Raw genomic sequence first — 25,818 nt, 5'->3', positions numbered from 1 at the left:
TGGTCTTTGAGACACCCTGAGGAAAAGCTGTAAGTGAATGCCAGCATGTTGCTTTACTTACACCACTGAGCTGTACCTAAGGAAAAAACATTTAAGTATCTTTTAACTTCTTCCATATTGGACTTGGATTTAGTATGTGAAGACATACAAGGAAGACAAAAAAAAATGTTAGGGCTTAAGTATTAAGTGTTGTCATCACATGAATTTACAGCAATATCAACTTTGAAATCAAACCAGAGGTGAGAATAAATTTTTGCAATATAACACCTCAGTACTGTTGGTTCTGCAGTGAACTGTCAGTATGACTTTGGATTATACATTTTTAACAGCTTTTTTAATGTTTTCAAACTGTAAATGTCATAATCAATAAGTATGTACACATTTAATACACACAGTTCTGTAGCACTTTACTGTGCATTTTCATTCTCAGCTATGGATATTAGGAAAGCAGTCAGTTGTAGAAAAACAGTTATGGAAATGGTCTTTACCTAGACCTCCATTTTGTATTTGCATACTTTTAGGTACAAAATTGTAAACTACTCTTAAAAATCACTTGAGCAATCTTAATATTGAAAAAAAAATGCCAATCAAACAAAACAGGAAATTTAGCCAACAGGTTTTTCCAGAATAAGCAGAGGTTTTCCAAGTCAGTACATTTTACATATTTCTCTGCACTCCACCCTCTAGAAGAAACACCCTATAGAAGAAACCCTCTATAGGAGTGTTCTAATGAAAAACAAAACTTGAAAATCCTGAGGTGGCATAAATGAAAACATTAGGCTCTTCAAGCCTGCAAAATTAATTAAATTTGGGCTCCTGGTGCAAAGAAGCCATTTGAGCACTGAGAAATCTCTGCTGCCTTCATATCCATTACAAGTTCTCCTCCATGTAGTCTTAATCCAATATATCTCACACCTTTTGCTGATATGTAGAAAATGGCTTTGCTATAGGTAACCTTGACAAAATTTTTTAAGGCAGTGAGATGTTTTGACAGAGATGGGAGTGGTGTAAATTCCACTTTAGCTGTTTGTTCAGTGTGTTTCCTGTCATCGTTTTTGTAGTAAGTCACATGTAATTGCTCCATAAATGAGCTAAGACAGAGAAAAGCTCTCTTTTCTAAATGTGGTGGATCTTTCAAAAGCTCCCCAAAGGGATTTAATAACATCCTGTCTCATATAATCAGTGTCAGTTGTAGTCAGTCTAATCCTATTCTCTTATGCAAGGTCAAAAAATAATTAGTAATGGTAAGATTTATTTGCCTGATATTAAACCACAAAAATTAATTTGTCAGCCTCTGCAGTTTACATGGGATATTGTTTTAGCATTGGCAAATAAGAAATCAGCAAAACAGACTAACATTTTTGTCTAAAGCAACTGCAAATTTTAGAGAAAACAAAATGGGAAAAGCTCCCAGTTTTGTTACTGTGAGGTTTCCTTTCTGAAACAACACTTGTAAGAAATATTAACATATTGCAAATAAGAAACCAGCCTATTAAAAAAATATATTGCAGTCTCTCCAGATAATTAGTAGTTTACTACAGGAAAAATATCAGTCTTGAACGAGCTGATGATAAAGTTATTCAGATTATCAATTTTTAAAACTACTTTTAATTGTGCCAAGGCATGATAAAGTAATTTTTTCTTCTTTCTCCAGAGCTTCATTTATACTTCACTGATGTGATTGAGACTGACTCCAGTGTCAAGTGAGGCTGGAATTTGGACACACTGGTAATAGTCTGTGTTTCCTTGTCTTGTCCTAGAACATGCAGTATGTTACTTCAAATATTGTCTGTGGCTCATCTGGCAATAATCTACTAACAGAAATACAGAGAATTTGAAAAATAAGAAAAAGACATGGATTTCTCAGTGAAGCATGGTCAACACTATCTAGAGAAGAGCAGCTAACAGTTTATCAGTTTTGGTGCCAGAAGGTCATTGATCCACTGTGCCTGCAATAGACAGACACATGCAGACTGCTGTGCCTATTTAAGAAATAATTTTCTTAAAAATTAGGAAAATAAATGCAATGCCTCTTATGCTCCCCTCTCCATAATCTATAGATGGTGAATAATTTTTCTTTTCAGGTCTTTCTGAAGCTGCAGCTGAAGAGAGAACCTGTGAGAGAAGCCATTGCACAGATGCCAAGGTCAGGGCAGAAGGAGGGGCAGGAGGTGCCCCAGGAGCTGCAGCACGAGCAGGTTCAGGCCATGGTGTGAGAGTTCTGCCCCTACTCTATCCCAAGGGAGGGACTCCACACTGGAGCAGGGAGCATGAAGAGTCCTCCCACTGGGGAGGAGGGAGTGGCACAGGCAATAAATCAGTGATGAACTGACCACAGCCCCCATTCCCATCCCCCTGAGACACTTGAGGGGAGGAGATGGATCAGAGTGAAGGAGGGAGGGGTGGTGGGAAGGAGTTTTAAGGCTTAGATTTTATTTTCTCATTATTCTACTCTGATTTTATTGGTGATAAACTGATTTCCCCAAGAGGGGTCTGTTTGGCTCATGATGGCGATTGGTCTTTCATAATATTTTCTCTCCCCTCCCTGTCCAGTTGAGAAGGGAAGTGACAGGGCAGCTTTGGTGGGCACCTAGGGTCGTCCCACAACAGGATCTATTTTACAGTCCACATATCTATTTTACATATTTCAAATGCAAATCTGAAAGATTTTTCTGAAATGTGTTTTTAGAAGTTGGATAATTTTGTGGCTGCTCCACTTCTGAGTGGAAGACTTAGAGAGTAGATTCAAGCAGTCTTTAAGCAAAAGTCACCCCAAACCTTACACCTCTTAAAGGGAGAAGGGTTTTCTGTAAAGCAGGAAGGAATGTATCCCGGTGTAAATTTTAGCTTATAAAGTCAGTGATTTTTAAGACATGAAGGGGATTTGAAAGTCACCCCTAAACTGGGCTGTGCTGTTATGATTGCTGTTCTTGCCCAATTTAGCCCTACTTTACCCCGCTACGAACAACTTAAGTGCAGGAACTGCTATTTTTGCTTCTATTAACACCATGAAGCTATTTTAAGGGCATGCTTTTATAAATACTAATAACCTGAGATGAAACATTGAGAGAGCAAGCTGGGAGAACCACAGGGACACCTCAGAACATACTGTCACGACTCTACCTCTACATCCCGTCCTCATCGAGAGGGCACGTGGCTCTGATGCTGATTTATCATCACAGACCTGCAAGATGCTGTCAGCTGTGCTTTCCTTCTACCTACTTTTCTCTAGTCATGCCAGAGTAGGTAACTGGCTGTCATCTCCACAGAACAAGGGGTGAAGCTAATAAAGATGTCAAACAATCCATTTTCTGTGAGGGGGTGGTGGTGGTTCTATTCCTGGAGTTACCAGAACTACCCATGACCACAGAATTAAATAGTGTAAAACTGCTGCAGGGACTGAATAATGTTCAGTTAATGAATATTTTCAGTATAACTCCCTGGCTGACAAGCAGGGTCCTATGGAAGCATGCATCCCACCAGTTGGGGTATTTTGCAAGGACTGGACCAATAGTTCTGCAGTGCAGACATAGATGCCAACAGAGCACATGAGAATGTAAGGAGGCTGGGAATGTCCATGAAGCAGAAAAGGGAGGAAGATGAGGACATCTGTAAGCAGGGAAGTTAATATCCATTTTATGACAGTATAGGAACACAGATATGCTGTTCTGCCAGCTCAATTTTACACATTTTGGGAGAGGGCGTTTCTCTGAAAAAGGCCTGCCGGCTTCCATACCTCTCAGTAACTTTCTGATGAGGCAAAAGCCCCCACTTTTTTTCACTCATCCTAATTCTTGTCTCTTTTTTTGCCTCACTCTTCTAAAAAGCTCCTGCCAAGGCTTCTCTTCATCTCCAGCTTTGTCCATCAGTTGAATCCCCAAATTAGATGTTTCCTGTATGGCCACTGGCTCTTCTTGGTGCATCGTCACCTGCTGTTCCTGGTAAGAGACCACTTCAGTGTGCCCTCTTTGGAAGCCAGACACTAAAACACCTTTACCTGCCATAAAGGGTTAGGGAGGAAGTCATAGTCTTGAAACTCTAAGATCAAGAACACCTGACTGAGATTGAACCTATGTGAGATCTAGTTTAGAAATGAATGCTTTTGGAGTGCACAACTTCGAAAGTTTATAAAAATCATAGAACTACAGAACGGTTTTGGTTGAAAGGGACCTTAAAGATCATCGAGTTTCAACTCCCCTGCCATGGTGTGGGGCACCTTCCACTAGACAAGGTGGCTCAAGGGCCCGTCCTACCTGGCCTTGAGCAATTCCAGGGATGAGGCATCCATAACTTCTTTGGACAACCTGAGCCTCACCACCATCATAGCAAAGAATTTATTCCTAGTATTTGATCTAAAATTATGTTTTTCCAGTTTAAACCATTCTTCCTTGTCCTATCTCAATGCCCTTCTCAAATGTTCCTCTCCAGCTCTCCTGTAAGCCTCCATTAGGGACTGGAAGTCCTGCAGGGCCTTCTCAATGCATTCTCTGCCCACCTGTATTTGTGCTGGGGATTGCCCTCACCCATATGCAGGACCTTGCTCTTGGTCTTGTTGGACTTCATGAGGTTTGGGGCCACCTCCCAGCCCTGGGGCCTGTCCATGTCCCTCTGGATGGCATCCCTTCCCTCAGGAGTGTCAACTCCACCACACACCTTGGTGCTGTCAGCAAACTGGCTGAGGGTGAGCTGAATCCCACCTTCCTTGCTGCTGGCAAAGTGTGAAACTCTGTCTTCTTTATCCCTCACAGAGGTATTTCAGCTGGCCCCATGTTAAAGCCAAACTGCTGGCTGCAGGCTCTGGAATGCTTTGGTGCTGCTTTTCAGGTGATCTCCTACTGACATGTGATCCCCCTTCAGGCTCTGTTAATGGCACCGACATCAGACTGGTGGGACTGGGATGGATTGAGATTCCCCTTTCTATCAACTTGGCAAGCCTATGCTAATTATAACACAAATTCCTGACACTCTGGAAAGCTCCTTGGAATATTTTAGCTGCAAAGTAGGCTGGTTGAGGTCTTTTTAATGAAAAAAGTAATTGGCTATTTTTTTTTTTTATATGAGTTAACCCACCTTTTTTTCCCTAGTTATATCTTCTGAAATAGCTGAGGCATTTTAACATAGAAATGTGGCTTACAACATTCCCATTGATACAGTCAGAATTTAGCAAATCATTAGGAAATCTGTCAGTGAAACATTTTGGGTGGCCTCAGTGATCAGTAAAGCTACTGGGTCATCACATCTCCCTTTCCTACCTATTTCTCCAGCAATATTTGTCAAACCATGTAGGTGGCCTTTTGTGAAGTAAATGTGTATGAATATGCATACACATATGTATGTACATGCTTTAAATCAACTATTTTCAGGAAATAGATGAGGAAAATAGTGCATAAAGGCTTTGAACTGCCATGCTTGGGCTATAAATACGTGAATGAATAATTATTACTCTATTAGGCGGGTTGACAGAGCTGCTGTGGTAGAATTGGAACTATTTGCAATGTTTAATTTTGTTTGTTGATGCCTTCAAATAATTGTGTTGCCAAAACACAAATTATATTTCATTCAGACCCAAGGCAGTCAGTTCAATAGAGGTGTAGGAACAAAATATAGGGATTTATGACTAATGAATAAATGAACTTTCTGTTCTCAAAATGCTAAGATGACTTATTCTCTGTGTGATAACATAAGCTAATCAGTTTTCCATAAATTTCTAATTAACAACAGGCTCTTAAAAGGATCTGTGGAAACAGCTCACATTTTTCCAAACTTTTGCTTTATTTCATTAATGAGGTTCTCTAGTTTGTATATTAATATCCAATATTAGCTTTAATGCAGTGGGTTGTTGCAACAAAATCCAAGATTGTGAAGCTTTGTCTGCTTGGTGACCACTTTTCTTGGTATCACTGTGGCATTTTATTGTGGCTATATGACTTCACATTTTTTCAGTCTTTAAATGCATGAAATATACTAATAGATCAAAATTTAATAGCTGGCTGAGTACAATGTTACTGATTATTAGATTTGCAGGAGAAAAAAGAAACAGGTGCAGAAACACTCCCTCCTGCAACTGCAGAAAAATATGATAGGAATTAGTCATTCAGTATCTGCATGGAAATAATCATGAATTGTTAATAATATTTCATTTTGAGTCTCCTTGAGATGCTGATCATCTGCATATTGTGAAAAACATCAGCTGTACTGACCTACAAGTTATAAACCATTGCTTCAAGATAAAAAGTCACTCTTTTAAGGGTTAGAGATCATCCTTGCAATATAATTCAATGACAGCTGATAGCTTGTATACTGCTTAAATGATTTTTGTTATTTCCAGTGGGAGGCAATAGCCATAAATGCATTGTATAGGTGCCAAAATATACCTGTTGTTTGTGGGCATTTCCCCTTGGAAGTCTGCTGCTGGTGTGTTTTATGTGTCTCCAGAAGGGTCAGTACCAGCAGTGCCTCTCCAATGCTGTCAGTGATAATACACAACAGCTTCTCTGAGATATTTATTTTTATGATGAGTTTTTGCATAATGGCAGGAAACAGTTCTCAAGAGGAATGGTTTTCTGCATGCAGGAAAACAAATATCAAATTGACCTAAGGGCTGTTCTTTCCTCCATTTACATTGGGTCCTTTTCTTCAACCAGCTGAATAAGAGTTGTTTCTAATGTAATTAGGCCATCACAAATAATTTCCTCCCTACCTTTTCTCTATCAGAAATGCTTTGTTCCAGTGTCCCAGCAGCAGATCCATTTTTTTTTACCCTTTTTTGTATGGCATTACTTCAGGCAATCTTTACAACACTGCAGCTGCCCTCTCTGAGTGCACTTAAAGCTTTGCTCCAATGTGGAGAACATTATGGGGTAGCTGTCAGTAAGTATCAGGTTGAGAAGATTTCTGTGCCTATGTGTGACTTTTTATCAATCTAAAGGAGTTGGATTTGAAAAGATATTTTGGTTTCTTAGTAGGGAATATTAAGATGCTTAAGGTATCAGCTGCATAAATTAGTAATATATTAAAAGCTACCTTCTCAATCCTCTGTTGCTAGTGTAATTTTCCTTTTCCCCCATTTTTCAACAGTCTTCCTTGGAGAGTCTAAGTTTGGGAGCTTTAGATAATCACTGACTCATTTTGTCATCTAGGAATGCACTATGTAAGAGGTCTTTTCTAAATATATGGATGTATTTACTGCCTACATCAACTGTGCTTGTATTTATATTTCATACCTTTTCCAAAGTCTGCTGTGATGATTTAAAGTAGGGGGATGTGAATGTGTGAATAAAATCATACTGAATATAGAGTAGGATTATCTTTACTGAGAATAGAAGGTCTTTTGTGCAAAGACTCGTCTGTGCTTTCAGAGTTCCAGCAATCCATGCCTGGTGCCTCCAGAGAATCTAATAATTACAAGACATCCCTTTAAAACCACACACATTTTACATGGTAAGTAGAGTAAGGCTGGCACTTAAGACTCAAACATACCATAACATAGAGAGGTATCCTAAATTATATCTGGTGGCTCAGGAACTTTCATTTAGTCACTGAATGCAGTGCTAAAATGGCTTTTAGACTAAATGTCTGTTTTCTAAGCAGGTTGAGTAAACAGTGATGTGAGGTGTTTCAGCAAGTGAAGGAACGTTGGCATGCTGGGGAAAGGGCAGTGATGGTTTTGGGAACATTATGCAGAATTTCAGTCCCCCCTTTTGAAGAGAGAGATTCAGTCTGGAAGAGAGGCACAGAAAAGGGTTTTTCTGAGACCTGAGGCATCTTTGAAAACAAACTCAAAATAAAGTTTGTCTAGATCAGTCTAAAAAAAGAAAAACTGAGTGGGGATATTGTAAACGTAACAGGGAAGGGCAAAAATTATTTTCTCTAAAGAAAAGTGAAGGCTTAAGAAGAAATTGATCATGATTACATTTTCTACTGGAATTTTGAAGATTTCTAATGATAGAACATGATTCTGAAACAGCCTTTCAATAAGAGTAGCAGATAAGCAGATAGAGAACTTAGAAGATGGAGTATATGGTTGCCTGTAAATGCAGATTACTGTCCCCAAATGTCCAGGTTGCTAAATGTCCTTTTTCCTAATCTGATTTTTCACAAAAAGGCTATTGTTAAAGGATTTTTTCTAACAATGGATCTCAGCCCTTTAAGATGTCACTCCCTTCAGTAATTGGTCCTTGTGGGAGAACAGAACAGGGCGCCATAGCAGTACTGCCAATGACTGGAGTCAGAAATGGAAGAAATGCCATTGGAAAAACCAGTCCTACCTCTCAGAACCTGATGCAGCTAATGAATTTGTCATTTGATCTGTGCTAGCAATGCATTTATCAGTTCAACACTTTTATGTGTTTACAATACAAATACTCTGCTACAGAGCAGTTGAATTTACAATGGAGAATACTATGATTACAGAGATAATATCTAGAGAAACATTCCCAGGAGATGCTTCCAGGCAGCTTAAAATCAATAGACATGATGAGTATTTTACATCTCTTCAGACTTTGCTTCTGATTTGACTATTACAACCCTTATCTTTTACCCCTGAAGAGCATGGGTGCTTTCACTGTGGATAGATTTCTGTGTTCTTTTTGCTGAGAAAATTAAGCAGTGAGTGATCTGCTTCAGAAATCTGCTCACTGGAGAATTGGTAAATATGCATGAAAACAACTGCCCTGGAGTATAATCTGAGCTATTTTTATGTTACAGTTTGGTAGGTTAGGAGAAGGAATTAATTAAAACAAGAGAGATTAGACTTCAGAACTTGTTTTTCTGACTCTTCAGAAACCCAGCTGAGGCTTCCTCTTCTGCTTGCCACCACAGATTTAGATTATTTTTGCTAAATTCTGATTTTATTGAAGAATTTATCCAACAGTGACTGTACGTCTGGTAAAATAATTCAGTGAAATTTTCTGGGCTAGCTGGCATGAAGTTCATCCCTTGTATATCCATGCAGGTTGCTGCTGTCCATCTTGCACTCTGTGGGGCTATTTGAATTGATTCTTTCTAGTTTTATGTGCCTTCCATTATACAGGGCAGATTTTCTGTTGTCTTAGGGTACACTACATTCATTTTGCAGGCACTTCTCTATGCCAGGCACTGTTCTATTGGACCCTTGGGCATGTCAAATAAACAATACAGCTCCCAATATAGAGACAATCAGCTCACTTTTCTGTTGCTTGACTTGCTCCCTTACCCTTTTCCTTCTTCACTATTTAAAGTATGAGTTTATTTAGGGAGAGGGAATCTCTTAGGATCATGGGACAGCAACATGCAATATGATGAATCCATATCTCAGGATGGGACCTCAAGTGTAAAGAGAAAAACTGAGAGGAAAATTCTGATGGGGTCACTTGAATGGAAGGTCTTTTGAGAAAGCAAGAAAAAGACTAAAAAAGCATCCAAGGGATGGCAGCCTAAAGATGTGTTAAAAACATCCCAATACTGTGAGATCTGTTCAGTGTTATATTTCAAAATAGCTAATGGGAGGATTTCAAAATTATTTCATTATCCTGCATGCCAACTTAAACCAGACAAATATCAATGAAACTCTTAATCCAGAATAACGCAGGAAACAGAGCTGACCCAGAGGTAGAGAAAATGCAGAATTTCACTGCCCTGTGGATGAGTGCTGTTGAGGGAGATGGGCTGTGTTGAGAGCTGTGGAGAAGCAGGCATGGTGCTCCTGCTTGTGCCAGGACAAGGGGCCATGACCACTGCTGCTTGCAAGAAGGAAGAGCAAGGGTTTCCAGTCTACTCAGAGCATCCCTTCCTTGGGCAGAAGCAGGGGCAGGTTTCTGGCAGAGGCAAAGCAGAGAGCTGCCCCAGCACTGCAGAGTTTGTCTGTGCCTAAAGCTGCCTCTGCAAATCCCATTCCATTTATTCCAGGGCTCAAAAACATGAGCTGTACCAAGCCCAAGGGAAAAAAAGTGCTGCAAAAGAAAATTGCCAGGTGTGAGGAATCAGAGCACAGTTAAATCTATTATAAATGAAATAAGTTATCTCCTTAAAAGAAATCTTAACTGTTGTGGAAGGTGTCTTATTCAGCAATTAAAAGATGTATATGTTCAGGTGAGTCTTATTACTGCTTGGCTAACTCCTGTCATGTGCTTCTTCAAACTTTCTCTTGCCAGAACAGGCTGTGTGGCAGAAAACAGACTCAGTTTTCATCCAGATGTACATCAGTGAGTCAGGGGCATGAGACTGCTTTCTTCAGTGTAGACAATGTCTGACTGGGATAACAGCTAATTGATGGATGCTGTTAAAATTAGAGAAACAGAAATGCAGAACATGTAATGGTGAGAATCTGATCACATGCCACAGAGCTCCCAAAGGGAGGTCATAGAGCACTAAAGATGGGACAGGCTCAGAAGCAATTCCTGGCTGAAGTGCAGACCCTGTTTTCAAGCCATGGGTACAGAAGCATTATTGTCTCTAACCAGTCTCACAGACACACAGAATTTGGGCTTCTGGAGTGCCCCAGGAGGTTGTGCAGACTCTGATCTGCCTGAGGACAAGTGGCCAGGCTCCCTAGCATTACTGGGATTTCTCTGCAAGGCAGGAGGTTCAGGTCCTTGGTGGAGCCTGACCCATTCATGGTGCTTCAAATCTCCCACCCCACAGGGGTGGTAAGCATAGAGTTAGCACAGTGCTCAGCAGCTGTGACCTCTAATTTAAAAAACCCAGTAGTAGTGCTGTATATCCCACACTTTCAGTGATTTGAGCAGGGAGCACTGTTTCATTTCAAATTGAAGACCTTATTCTTGTTTCCACTTTTTCTCAGGATTTGCTCTTACCAGGTGGCTATCAGCTCAGATTTTCATGCCTTCCACTTTAGACTGGGCACTGGATAACCAGGATTACAAAGTCATGAATCCAGCAAGAAAGGAAGCAAAAAAATAAACCAAAATAAAAATCACATTAATATCTCTCCGTTTCCTATAAACTGTATTTCTCTCTTCAGCTGTTTAAGAACTCTGGGTTCCTTTTTTAGGACTTCTGAAAATTCTCTCTGGACCCAGGGATCAGTTCTAGAAGCAGTGCTATGCCTGTATTTTGTGCCCGGAATACAATTTGGCTCAGGCAGCAGGAAGAGCAAGCATGTGTACTTTACGTGCAGTACACTAATACTGGCTAGGCTGTGCAAACAATTTAAATTTTAACACATTCCTTTGGACTTGGATGCCAAGTGCAACTGGTTGTTAATTGGGCCTGAGGTTTGCAGCAGTGTTAGCTTGTTGTGGTACAAACATGGGAAGCAGAAGGTCTGGTCTGGGAGCTGGTCCCCTCAAACAAGAACACACAACATGGACAGGAAGCCAGAAAAGCAGAATTTCCAGTCTGGTAGTAGGGCCAAGACACAGAGAAATCTGGTTCCTGCTTGTGCAAGCCTTAGTGGTCAGCAGCAATTAGAGTGAAATTACCAGCTCAAAGGGTAACATTCCAACACCTCCCTGAAGGATACTGAAACTCTGGGCCAGTCCTCAAGGGCTTGGAAGATGACCATGTGTCCATTCAGCCAAATCTTTCAGGGCTGCAGATGTCAAGTGAGCCTGTAAATAGCAGACTGTACTTGCTTTACTCTCATGTAATTTTAGAGTCTCTAACTCTCCCCTGGTCCCTGCTAAAAGGTATCATTATCTCCTTTGCCAGAAATGTGCTGCTGCTTAGTGGCTGAGTAATGGGGGCTGTCTCTGCAAAATAACAGCTTTAGGATCCTGCCAGCTCCACACCAGAGCTGCATCCTCTTGGCTTCTACAAGTGTAGAAGTTATTGCATTAAAGCAGGGTAGATTAAAGGATTGTCTCTTGCTTGACTTTTGAGGTGGGGGAAGCATCAAGCCTGATAAACAGACACCACAGCTGAGCTAATGCAAATGCCAGGAGTTGGGTAGCACTGATGATGAGGCAAGCATCCTCCCCGACCCCCATCTGCTGGGTGGCATTTGCAGAAGCTGGTGACTGCTTAATAATGTTATAGTCTGCAAGGGACCTCTGGGAATGTGAGATGAGAGAGGACGTGTTTGTGGGAGAAAGAAACACTGAATAAAGATAGCTCATGTGAGAAAACAGCGAGTCCTCAATTATCAGGATAGTTTATTCAGAACAGTTTGTGTTTTCTTTTTGATCTGACATGTTCTCCTTGCTTTATAGAAAGAGAATTTTGGGAACTGAGAGGCCACCTCCCCTCAGCTTCACTGGTCTTGCTTGTGCATTGCTCATTCCTAGTATCCCTTTGATTTCCTCTGCATAATGAGAACTGGGAGTATAAAATTAAGAGGTTTAACTTTCTCAGGTCCTTATATTGCATTTGTGCAGGACAAGATCATGGAAAGGACTGGAAATTCTGCACTGCCTGAGCAGTAATTATTCTGCAGGGAGGCTGACAACCTTGACCATCACCAGAACCTGCTCTAACTCACTGCTAACCAAAGCCCTATTGCAACTAGTGAATATCTGATCTCTTGGTGTTAGAATGCAGAAATTTCTTCACAATGTATTTTTTCTATTTGTTTTGCCTCTGAGCATAGAAAAACAGTGTGTTTCATTACTTATTTCAGCAGCTGCTAGTCACTTTCTCTCAATCTATGGTCTTTCAGAAAGGAACTGCACTCCTCCATTGCTACTGGGAGACTTAGGCTTCATCCTGGCAGCTGCATTGCACTTTTAGATGAGCAATCTTCTTGAATACTTACAAAAATATCCACTTATAGCCAGTTCTAACGGAATCTTTCTTTTTTTTCACTCTCTTTCTCCTTTGCAAAGTGTATTTTGGCATCATCCCTGAACTTCCTACTGGCACTACCTCTTTGCTGAGAAGTGACATCCTTTCACGCTCTAATGCCCAGTACCTTGTTCCTGTCTTGTTTACATGGAATCCACTTTTAACAGCTCCAGACATCTTGGCAGGAGGGCCAAAGCAGACTCACTAGCTGTATTTCTTGGCCTTTTCCTGATAAGACTTAGACTTGTTCTGTTCCCTATGGACCCTCTGATGAGTATGGAAGGGAAATTTCAAATCGTATTCCTTTCCTTCCTTGCTGTGTTCCAGTGCAGCAGGGATGGCAGTTCCTGCACTCTGGGGAACACAGAAAAGCTAAACTCTTTGGATAGCAAGAGGATGGAAGGGTTTGGGGCCAGCAGTGCCCTGGGTCTGCATTACTGGCTGACAGCTGGGAGAGCTCTCTAGGAGTCTAACAATAAAACTCTACAATTTCTCTTTATTTGCCTTTGTCTAAAAGGTACATTTTGATACCTTAGCATTAGTTTTTGCCCTGGTGTAGATAATATTGAAGAGACAATGGGAATCTGGGATTTCTGCTTTGATTTCATGGGAATTCTCTGGCCAAACCTGTGTCCAAAGTTAAACTTTAATAGTAATATCTCATTACATGACAGAATTTTTATGCCCTCAGATGATTGCTTACTATTATGTATCTATAATCTGGCAGAGCCATGATCTGCTACCTTCTGATTCCTGAAGACTAATCCAGGCAGGTGATCAGCTCTCTCACCTCATTATTCAGACCTGAGTTACCAAAAATCCCTCACATATTAGGAAGTTCTGACAGTTGGCCCCTTTTGATTGTTTTTCACTCTCAATGTATTACAGAACCACTGCAATCAACAATTTGTCTTTGACAATTACACAAAGATAAGGCTATGGAAATGGGAAACAAAAGAAGAAAAGGAAAAAAATTAAGGTTAGTTATGTTTTCAGCTAGCACATTTCTGGTTTATAGCATGAGTTATAAAGAGTTAGTACACTGAATATCAGTATAAAAAGTGGGAATAGGTCACTAAAACTGATGTCAGTCCTGTGCCCCCTGTAGAAAGCTGTGTGACCACTTCAACCTTTGCTAGATACTTCATTAAGTGTTAAGGAAAACAAAATAAACAAATAATTTCCATTTTGTAAAGATTTCACATCCTGGTGTGAAAAGGCCTTTCATTTCAGTCAAGTCTTGCTTTCTGATTAACTCCCATGGGTAGTGTAAAAGTATTAATAGACTTTTCTATCTCACTGTACTGATGTTCAATCACAAGCTTTTTCCAACTCTGCACTTTTTTAGAGGACAGTAATTCATTGAAGCCATTCTTAGCAAGTTGATGTCAATCTGATTACAATTAACAATACATTCCATTTCCATTTCCCACTTTCAAATGAAGTTGAATGATGGCAGTACAAGTCAGAAAAGGGATTTTAAATAAGCCGAGGTCTCTCTAGATTTCTGTGAATACAAGGTTCTTTCTTTTATGGTAGGCAGCAATTTTTTGTACATATCCCAACACTTTTCTGTTCATTTGGACCTGACAAGGTAAATGAGTAATAGAAGTGAAAAAGGAAAAGTAGATGCGAAGCAAATGCAGTTGTCTGGATTTATTGAGCCCAGTTGATGATGTTGAAATTATTTTTTCTTATTTTTCTACTAATTCATTTTGTTCAGGCCTGCTAGTGTATGTCAAACACAACATAAATGAATAAAGAAACCAACCTTTCTTATTCATCAATAGATAAAAAAATAAGCCTTATGTGTCAATAAAAGCCATGTACTCTAAAATTAGTGTGTCTACTGCAGCTCAGAATAATAAATAGAGAACAATTTGTTCCCTTTAATGTAAATTGAATTTAACTATCAATAAGAAATATAGCAGCTTTTACTTAGAATTGACAGTCCCACTAATTTAGCAGATGGAAAAACATGGGTAAGAAAAACAAGGAGCTGGCAGGTGAACCACTCCAGTTGTGGGGAGGGAGAACACATCTGAAATCTTCTTGGGGTATACTCCCAGCAGCACATGTGGCAACCAAATCCAGGCTGTGATGATGGCAATGGGCCATGGGAATGCTTTTCTTGCAGTCTTTGACTAGAGAGAATGACCCCAAGGCAAGGAAACTGACTGCCAGCATTGACTCCCATAGCATTTTCTGGGGACTGTCTGAAAAGTTCTCAACATACTATTAGGTTTCATCAGGCTGCACAAAGAGGTGCCTGAGAGACCTCCTGAGCAAGCTATTGGCAACTTATGCTGTTGCACGTGAGCAGGCATGGGGAAAGGTCAGAGGAATCCCCATTTGGAGAGCCTGGACTGAAGCAGAAAGGTTAAGGTGTAGGAGACTGGATACAGAGAGAGAAACCGACCACACTGTCCTTTCTCCAGTGATTTGCCAGGTACTCGAGCCTCCTGGGACATCACAGCTGAGATGTTTCTTTCCTGGGGCAGCTGTATCCTCACCTTTCATTTGCAGCCTGGGAAAGGAGCAGTGAGTGAGCTCTGTCAGCCACTCCATCCCTCCTAAAGCAGAGACCTGATGAGCCTGACACAGGAAAGCCCAAGGTCACCTGCACAGGAACGTCAGGATGAACCCTCAACTCACAGGGCTGACATTACTGAACCTCAGTCACTTGTACCAGGCATCTCTTGGCTAGTGGTATTTCACTCTGTCTTTAAGGACTGTGTTATGAGTTTAGGTTTATCTCCTTATTCCATTTATTTAGTGCGACTGGAAGTACTGAGAAAAATCTGAGATAGAGATATTTGAAGTATCTGGAGGCTTGGAACAATAACTCCACAGTGAAGCATCACTGGTGGGAAATACTCCAGTATGCTAATTTAGATGTAAAGCTGTGTTAGAACTTGGGTGCTCAAGGTCAGGGTGATGTGCAGAACCTTGAGTAAAATCTGTGGGTTTAAAACTGAAGTATTGGTGGCAGACTGAAATTACTTCTCTTGTGGTACATGCCAGACATGAAAGTTTTAATTAAGTAATGTACTTTGGACTTTTTATCTTTCCATGTTATGTGGGTTTTTTTTACTCTATTTGGAAACTATACTTGTGTCGCACTGTTGGCAAGGAAATCTCTGTATTTAACAAGATTAATGCAGTGTTGCTGGCTCTCCCCTGTGGTCCTGAAGCACTTTGGATGTTTGCAAATGCCAAATGAGCCACATGAAACACTTTCAGGTATATGCTGTGGCAAACAGGCTGCAAACACCGTATTTGGGCCAAATTAGCACTGCCGTGCTGGCCAGTGAATGAGTACATAGATATTATTTTAAAAAATCTAGTACATTGTGTTTACATCTTTTCCATCCATTGGAGAATCCTGTACTCACAGGGGACAGATAACGCCCCTTCTGCATAGCAATTTATAGCAGAAATATAAATTTCTGCTGTAAGCAGAGTATGTCTCATTCTTGTACTTTACAAATGAGGTACATTGCCACAGGAAGTGTTTGCTGAATGCAAGAGGAGTGCTTACTTTTCCCAATCTCTGCCATCTTTGACATTTCAGAACCAAAGCAAGGAAGGCAAATATCTCAACCCCAAATTATGAGCGCCTTCTGACCTGCTGTTTTACAAAAATCAGACACAGCAATGAATGTGTAATGGATACTCAGTAGTGAATTAGTACTGCTCTAAGTGCTAAAGGTAAATGGTTTATTGCCTTCATCTCCCTTTTCTTATCGTTCAGGAGTAAAGAATCATCATGCTTGAAGGTAAATCAAATCTGCCTTCTATGGTGCAGTGTGAATAGACTGTGGGCTATGCATTTTATCTCCCTCTGGGCTAGATTATCTGCCCTCCAATGTGGCTGTTAGGCCACTGCACTCTATATGTCTTTTGCTCTTTCTTCAGCTTCTCACCTAATCTCACAGACAATCTAAACAGCAAACAAGACACAAAGAAACAGTTAGAGAAGGTATCACAAATTTTACTGTAATGCAAGACTGAAATAATTACTTTGGGTCACAGGGATGTGCTCCCTATCGTGTCCTATAATCCATTTAATCAACTGATCAGGATTTTTCTTAAAATTAATTTCATTTTAGTTTTTAGCTCCATTTTTATGGTTACAAATAGTCTTTCAACTACAAGACTAAATGTATTCCTGTTCAGTTAGTGCTCATTATTTTTTGTACCCATGCTGTCTTGTAGCTTAAAGCATTTATCTATCTCTCTACTTACTCATAACTTTTGTCTACTCATAAAGAACAAGATGGGGGTGGGGGGAGGGGGGAAATGAGATAGTCAGAAAAATTACTTGTGAATAACTGAAGTTTAAGAAGGAATTTCCTTGTAATTGAGATGATAGGTGAATTTGAAGATTGACCTTTTATTCTCCTTTGTCCTCCCTGTTGTATCAAGTCAGTTACATCTACTGATTTGTGGGATTTGGCTCCAAAGAAAAGAAATTGCAAGATTCCAGCTGAGGGAAAGATAAGGACAACCTGCAAGAGCACCCTAATATCTCAGGGGTGAGGTTGGAGGGGACTGAGGGGGTCAGGACAAGGCTGGGCAGAGGGGCCTGACCAAGAGATATCTGAGGTGAACACTTTTGCTCTATTTCTACCTCAAGGACTAATCTCTTCTACTTGAACTCCGGATGTTTTTGCTCTTTTCACTAAAGCAGTTTTGTATTTTCAGTTAGGATAGAATAGTTATTTTGGTAGTTTTTTTAAACAGGATTTGATGATGGCTGCTGTTGGCATCTTGCTCCCTGTGTTCTCCAAAAGAAAGGTGTGTTTGTTTACTGTTCCTGAATACAGAGCACCTTTATCTCCACACTAACAACGCAATGAGGTTTTAATACCTCGTTTCTCCCAGTGAAGATGAAAGCACTGAGTCAGAGACACACAAACTCAAAGTCCAGTGTCAGAGCTAGGATTCTCCTGCCCCTGAACTCTCTGTGCATTGGTGGTGTGCCCCCTGTCCCAGGTGCCCATGGTTTTGCCTTGTGTGCAGGTAAGGCTTAGGGAAGTGGCTGTGAAATTGAAAACATTTCAGCAGAAATAATTTCTTTGAAGCAGGTTTTCTGCATAAATGTCTGCATGTTCCTCAAGAAGAGAAAGATTCATCCCTTGACTTTAGCAAGAGTGATTCCAAAGAAGAAGCCTGTTCTTCCTTGTAGCAGAAACATCTGTGTTGTAAATGTCAAATCACTGCAAGATTTGTATTTTGATGTCATTTGTAGCACAGACTACAACTATTTTTCATTCAAATAATATATCTTGGCTGGGAAGCTGATAAGCAGTCTCTGAGATTCAGTTATCTTTTTTCTTTCTACTCTGCAGATACTTTCTGTGTGATTTAATCCCTTCCAGTCCCAAGGAAAAGCTTTGATCTTCTCATGTATTCTTATGAGCTGCACCAAATAATCTCAAACAGATTTTTGGTGTCGTGACCTTTGCTAGTGTTCAATTCTCTGCCTTTGCTGGTCAAGTGAAGGCCTCCAGGGCAGGTTCAAACTTTTGACAGGGGATGGCTGTACTTCTCTGCTCTGGGTCACACAACTTGCCTTCACAAAATAAAATCACACAACTCTCCTTCCTACTGGTGCCACTGACTTTTCTTTCATTGTTGCTCTCTGATGTTCATCAAGCTTTGTTTTTAATAGTTCACTTCATCTTCTGGCAGGGATTTTTATAGTGCTAAAGCCAAGTAACCTTCTTTCCTCTTGTAGTATGAGCCCAGAAATGAGATCTTCACAGACTAAAAATGTTCAGCTTTGCATGTTGGGGAAACAGCATTTTTGTGAGGTCAAAAAGTGGAAAAGAATCTTCATTAAACAAAATCCAAACTAAAGGCCTACATCCTCCAAATCAGCCTGAAATATGCTGCCTGGGCTCATGGGATCTTGAGTAGGGATTTTTAAGATTTCCTTACAATACTGTATGAATATTACAATGTTTTTAAGGAAAGATTTTGGAAAGCTTTCCAAATAGGTGCTTCTTATGAACTGAAATTCATATGAAAAACTTAGAGTGAGAAGAGGGTAAAAAGGCACAGTGATGGACAGGCTGATTACACTGTACTGGATGACCTATTGATTGGGCAGTGCATCCAGTTCAGCATGTTTAATCCTTTTCCACTTTGCACAGGCTGCTTTATTGCCCTGAGCTAGCACAGTTCTTGTCTGCACATCAGGGTGATGGAATACAAGCAAAGGGTTCTCAGCAATTCTTGAGCTTGAAGAAACAACATGTACTACAAGTAATAATCAGTTCTGTACTGGGTAGGTGTCTACAGCTTGGTAGTGTTGCATTTCTTTGTCTGTTTGTTTGGTTTTAATTGTTATTTCATTTTTCAGTATCAAAACACTTAACAGCACTTAAACACTGCCTGAAACCATACTGTTCACATCCTTTCATAAAACATGACTGTCATCTATTTACTACTAGTAATGGCAGTGCCTCAGCAGTGCTAGCAGAGATGATTGGAAAAGATGTCTGTATTAATATGATAAATGCCACTGTTCAATTTCAAGCAAAAAACAATTTTACACAACAACATGTCACACATCAATTAATTTTCTCCCTTGCTCCAAGCTGTAGCTAATCTATGTATTTGCAGCACACCTATTACTGCACTATTTATAGACATTTTCAGGTTTGGTGTTTAGAAGGGTTTGATATTCATTTAACTAATTGGGCAAAATAAAGACTATCCAGTTTCATAAAGAAAAGAACAAAAATGAAGAGTAACCATGTTATTCTGAAGTACTAGATGACCTAAGTTAAAATGGAATTCTACACAAACATTAATTATGCTCTGCACTTCCTGCTGAGTAACTGTGCTCAAGAAAAATTGTTCCTTACAAGTCAGTGCAAGCTGTCATTTCAGTGAGTATGTAGGGGTTTGTAATGGGCTGAAATGTGCACCCTGATGTTTTATACAAGTGACTTGCACAACTCTGTTTCTTTCAGGCCCTGAGAAAAGATTTCTGTATGTTCATAAGAAATGTGAGGCCTGGCTTCCTTGGCTTTTTGGAAACAACAGTGGTTCTTTACCTAAAAATATTTTTTTTCCCTGGGCAGTGGCTCTCAAAAGTTTGGTTTCTTTCTTCTCTCATCTAAGTGCACACCATATTTCATGCATGAACATAAGGGTATGATGAAATCTAACAGTGGCATGTGCAGACAGGGAATTGATCACCCAGATGACCATGGCTATAAGCAAAGGTATGGTGTCTACACAGGAGAAGTGAGTTTGTTTGTATGTTCATGTCTGCCTACCTCTGTCCACAGCCTAAAATTCCTAATGGAAAATAAGGAACTTGCCCCAGTCATTTTGAAATTTCTGTATAGAAACACTTTGTCTCTTTCTGGTAAATGCTTTTCTTTAAACAATAGAGTTGCAGACCCATATAATTATAACTGATTGAGCTCAGTGTTTATCAGAAATTATTCTGCTGGATGATATCTGTTACAGGGTAAAAAAATAATTACTTCTGTCCTCAAACTGAACCATGTAAAAGGAAAAAAATACTCAAATTAAGTACATGTGCAGTAGATACAGATGTTGTCCTTTAAACTCCCATTCCGTCCAATGGGAACTTCAGTGAATAAAGACTGTGAGTCTGTAGAATAATAGAAAAACTTAGGTTGAAATGTGCTTCTGAATGTCATGTGGTCAAACCTCTTTTTCAAAGCAGATTCAGTCAGACCAGGATTCTTCGGGCCTTGCTGAGTCAAATTCTGAATATTTTAAGGATGGGAATCTCATAATCTCTCTAAGCATTCTACATTACCCTTCCTCTCTCCTATTGTCTGGTCTCAGATACAACCAGACATAAATTGGACCAAAATGCACACCAAGAAAAGAGCTCCATTTAGAGAAGACCAAAACCAGTGGCACTGCAAAATTTTTTGTCTCTTAGGAAAATCATTAGTGAGAACTGGAGAAGAGGGGAGAGAATTTGATAGCAAGGCTGAATCTGAATCTGTTAGAGAATTTCACACTTTCAAGGCTGCCTTGCAATTTCTAGCGGAAAGTTTCAGTGGAGTAATTCTTGCTTAGCCTTTTGTGTAGACATAGAATCTCAGAAAATTTTGGTTGCGATGGGACATTTAAAGGTCATCTAGTGCAACCAAAGCCCCTGAAATGGGCAGGAACATCTTCAACTACATCAGTTCAGAGCCCCATCCAACCTGACCTTGAATGTTTCCATGGATGGGATATCTACCACCTCTCTGGGCAACCTCTGCCAACCTTTCTCCAACCTGCTTGTAAAAAAAAAAGATATTAAAAATTTCCTTTAAGGGACAATTTAATTTTGTTTAGCCTAAATATAGCTTGAAAGCATTTATCCTTGTCTTCTCGCAATTAATCTTCCTAAACAGTGTGTCCCCTTCTTTCTTATAAACCTCCTTTAATTACTGGAAGGCTGCAAGAAAGTCTCCCTGGAGCCTTCTCTTTTCCAGGTTGAACAAACCCAGCTCTATCATCATTTCTCTCTCCAAGAGAACATGTTCAACTTATGACTAATTGAACAGAATCAGTCTTCCAAAAGAGTTTACCTGGTGTTTAGCTTGCTTCTTGTTTTCTCCACTGACATTATTAATAGTTTCTGCCTGGCTTATGGCTCTTTTTTTCCTACTGAAGAAAGGGGGACAACTCTCTTATGGTGGAACCTCAGAGCAGTTGGCCATCCCATTGCATGACAGAGGTGATTGCTAGGATCCAGCTCTGCAGACATTGATGGTGGCACTACTAGAATGGGAATCAAAAAAAAAAATCACTGTGTGCTTGTCCTCTCAGTGCATTTAATAGCTGCTGCACAGTGAAAGGTTGGGCATCCTTACTTTTTTCACTAATGTAAAACTTCTTCTCTGAATTCAATATAACTACACAGGACTAAGGAGGAGTCTGATGTCTGCAGTAGAAAATCCAGTTTAGCCTTTGTGCTTAGGTATAATCAGTGGTGTACTGCAGGAATGGTCAGAAGACAATAATTCTTCCACCTGTGTGTTTTATAGGTCTTCCCAGTGCAGCTGCAGTGTTTATTCATTCTCATTCCAGTCTTGTCTCCTTCGATATCCTTTTAATTTGATGCCCGACACCTTCTCTGCCAGAGCAAAATGCCACAAGCAGGCAAGGTGCTCACTTCTGAGGAAAAGCAGCCTGATCTGCAAGTCACTTTTTTCAACCCCACACAGCATTTAAATTTTTTTTTAACTTTCTCAGCTGGAAAGATACAGCTCACTTCTAGTATTGCAAGCGTAAGCAGCTCTGCATAACATTAATTTTAGGGAGAACTTCTCAGAGAGTATTTTAGGAAGACTCAGCAGCTGGATATGGATGTGTCTATAAGCACACAGGCTCATGTACAATGTACCCAAGCCTGACACACGAACAGATGCAGTGTGGTTCAATTTTCCTCTTGGAAGCCATGAGAAGCTGGGGTTGTCTGTCTGGGAGTCACGAATAAAGAAGGAAGGCAGGTGAATGCCTTGGCTGAAAGCTGTAGCTCCAGAAAAGGGACCTGGAGTGCAGGATTCCCACTGCAGAACCCCAGGACCAGGTGCTCTCCCATGCTGTGTGATGGCTTTGGGCTTGGAACAGTCACCCACAGGCTCTCAGACACTGGGCTAGGGGTGCTGCAGTTGCTGAGCTTATTCAAGTAAGTGCTGAATGTTTTGTTTCAAATTACATGCTGAAAATGTCCATTTGTTCCCATTTGAATATACTCCATTCAAACTTGCCAAGATTTATGTTCTAAAATGGGAGATGATGTCCTATTCTTTACAATCACTGTATTAGCACTCAAATAGTCCTGCTACCCAGCTGGAGAGTCCTTTGAACAATCACAGCACCTAAATATGGGAGATCCATATCAAGAATGCAGTTTATAATGCAGAACTTAGAGTCCAAACAGCATTTCTGACAATGGGAGCAAAAGATGCAAGGGTCAGAAAAAGTAAAATGCACTGTTTCTTTCCCTGTCAAAGCAAAGAATACAACTTCAAATGTGAAGAACTACAGAGAAACTGCTGCAATGCCTTATTTATCTAACGAGGACTGAAGTAACTCATGAGCTTTTAATGACGTAGAATCAAAGAGCAAATATTAACTCTTATGCAATGAGTCATCTGCAGATCTGAATCTTCCTCTGGTGCCCTACTAATCAATAAACTCTCTTGTCCTACCTGCACCTGGTATATTTGAATTAGATAACCACTTGATGGAGGTGCCTCATAGCTTTCTATATCCTTACTTCATGCTGTCTTCTTAGTCTCAAAAACAGCTCTCCACCATTCCCATTTTACAGATGAAAACTGAGGCCCAAAAATGTTAAAGGTAACATTCATACAGTGTTTGAAATTTTAAATCCCCTCTGAGAGATTTGCAGTACCTTTTTTGCATTTTTTTTAGTTTTGAGAAATAAAATATTTTTCTTAAACCAATCTGCTTCAAAAACTTCCCTGCAAAGATGCTTCCAACATGGATACAAAATTCTCTCTTACTAAACAACCATCTTGGTTTCTTTAACCCTTGCCTTTCAGACCTATAAGGAGTGTGTGTGGTGTATCCCATGGCATCTCCAAGTTTCTGCCAATATCCACTTCTGCTTCCTGCCTCTCCTGCCTCTTCTGGGTGCAGGATTGAATGTCTCAAGTTTTCCCACATGGCAGAAGACTGTCTTTGTTTTGTTACATCTCTCTAAATATCTGCTTTAGCTGTCCCTGCAAAAAGAAAGGGATCTGAAAGTCTCTTTGATTGATGTCTCAATCTGTCTTTTCATTTCTTCTGCTGCTTGTTTCACCTAGATTCTGTCAGTGATGATTTGCTTTTAAATGTAATGGATAAGCTTCCCAACCATCCATCTCCTCCTTTAACTACAACTTCTTTCCATGCATTAATGACTGAAAAGTTACATTTTCATTTAAAGTGAATTTGCAAAGCAACCTTTAGATAATAGGCAGTTCTAATATTCTGACATTGTTGAAGCTATTATAAGAATAAATCAAGAGAAAATTCTCCTACTGCCTGCACAAAATGGGGGGAAGGATAGAGCAGAGGCCCCAGTACTGTGATGCTACACAACAGCAATTACCATAAACTGAAAAGGGCATAGAAATGGTAGCTAGAATTGGGCTTATCTCCCTGAAGTTGAAAGGTGTCAGAAAGAGGAGGGGAGGAAGCTCCACTATTGAAATTGAAGTCATGCTAATTGCCTTCATCTCACACTGTTTTTCATTCCTGATTGGATGACCTTTTTTAATGCACAGGAAAACATCAGAATAAATCATTCTGAAGATTACCTGTAGAGACAGCAGTAAGTGTTTTTATCTGAATGCAGCTGAGTCTGCTCATATTGGTGATGGATTTAGCTCAAATATATTTCTAATAATACTTTTCTTGCAAGAATATATGCAATGATGCTTATCCAATATTCCCTAAGTAATGTTAGGAGCCTGTATCTGTGTAATGAGTAGCACTGATTTTGCAGGGATTATTTGTACTTGGGGTCAAGTTAAGAACAAGTCTTGGTATCTGGATCCTTCTTCACAAGGATTCTCTGCTGTGGAGAGGAAATGAGAAGAAAACCAGTCTTTTTGAAATAATTTGTGAGACAGGGAAGAAGTACGCAGTTCCTTGAGCATTTTGATTTGGCTGAGGAATGTTCTGCTTTGGAACTTGGCCCTGCTCCTTGGCAGACTGAAACTCTTCATTTCAGAAACAGTTATTCTGCTCCTCGAGCAAGAGCTCTGCTCCCTTGTTCCATGTTCTCTGCTCTCTTTATCTTATTACAAAAATATCCCTGTATGTGGTCTCTTGGCTTTGACAGAAACCCCTCAAAGAACTTGGAGAAGTCACTTACTCATTCCCAGCCTTGCCTTTAAGAGGGCAGCAATACTTGCAGGAGCCTCAGAGGGTTCTTGAGAGAGGGATGACATCTAGAAGTACAAAAGTTCCTTTGTTGGTCAAACAAACCTCCACAGTGAAAGCAATGATTTCAGATTTCTCTCACTGCTGAGCCTTCTCTCACTTCTGCTCTTTGTTCAGGGAAGGGTAGGCAAAAAAGGTATGGCTTTTATTTCCTTTACATTACATTTCCAAATGTAATACATTACATTTACAATGTGAATGCTTTGCATGCTGGCTTAGAGGGTTTTTTAAAATGTGGCTGATGTTCAAGCACTCTAATGCTCACTCCCATCACTGTTATTATGCAGGTAAACAATGTGCCCACCTTTGCAGGGCCAACACTGCTGTACAGCTGGCGAGGGCCATTAGTAACTTGACCTTCCTGTCTGATTTGTACTTATGCATCTAATAATAAATAATCACATGTGGAAGAGTCAATAGAGAAATAATGCAACACACTCTTTTTAGTACCCTAATTCAGCAAAATAAACCATGAGAAGCATTTCAGTAATTTACTATAGTAAGTGCCCTCAGCAGCTTCTGTATTTCAGCTGTCGAATCACCTGGTTTGTTTTTTTTCTTGTTTACTACTTTCTCCAAAAAGTTCCCAGTTATTGAAAAACAGCTTCTGATTTGCAACTGAACTGATGGAGCTGCAGGAGACTCCCTCTTCTTGCATCTCTCTGAGAAAGCCAAAGAACAATTGGGCTGACACAGGAGCACAGGTGGGGAGGATCAGTGGTGAGAGCACTGCAAACAGACACTGCAGAAGTCTCCTATGAAACCTGGGTTTCTGATCACCTGGGCTTCAAGAGAAATATGAAAAGTAAAAAGAATAATGAAAGAGACTGGCTTTAAAGCAGAATAGTAAACCTCAGTCTCTGAAGTTAGATGAAAATTAACCTCTCTTAAAACTGCATGTGCTTAGGCACAGAGTATTCAGCTGTTTCTGGAGTAATATGGTGAAAAATAATAGTCTGAGGGTCAAAGCTAGGATGAGAAGGAGCACACTACTTCTTGAAAGCACCCATGCTGAAGTGACATAAATAAGAGAATAATCTCTTAAAAACTGCTGGTTGCAAAATACCAGAGGCTAATCTGTAGACCTAACTCAACATTTTGGGAGGGAAAGGGTGAAGCTGTTGATGGAGCAGGAGGAGAATCCCT

The 25,818-nt window shown here is 40.1% G+C and overlaps 1 protein-coding gene across 17 annotated transcripts in view; it reads right to left on the bottom strand.

Annotated features, from left to right (window-relative positions):
* Positions 1 to 25,818, bottom strand: part of BEGAIN (brain enriched guanylate kinase associated) — a 160,347-nt gene that overhangs the window by 76,817 nt on the left and 57,712 nt on the right. Inside the window, exon 1 of one of the 17 annotated variants that reach the window (XM_074542350.1) lies at positions 24,605 to 24,623. The exons of the other annotated variants lie outside the window; for them this stretch is intronic. The gene's annotated coding sequence lies outside the window, so the exon portion shown is untranslated. Of the gene's footprint in view, positions 1 to 24,604; positions 24,624 to 25,818 lie in introns of those variants that run through there. 17 annotated transcript variants of the gene reach the window in all.

The sequence above is a fragment of the Zonotrichia albicollis genome, chromosome 6 (assembly GCF_047830755.1).
Source record: "Zonotrichia albicollis isolate bZonAlb1 chromosome 6, bZonAlb1.hap1, whole genome shotgun sequence".
Lineage (NCBI taxonomy): Eukaryota > Metazoa > Chordata > Aves > Passeriformes > Passerellidae > Zonotrichia > Zonotrichia albicollis.
Note: the sequence above shows the minus strand (reverse complement) of the source record. Positions and strands in the feature narration are given on the sequence as shown.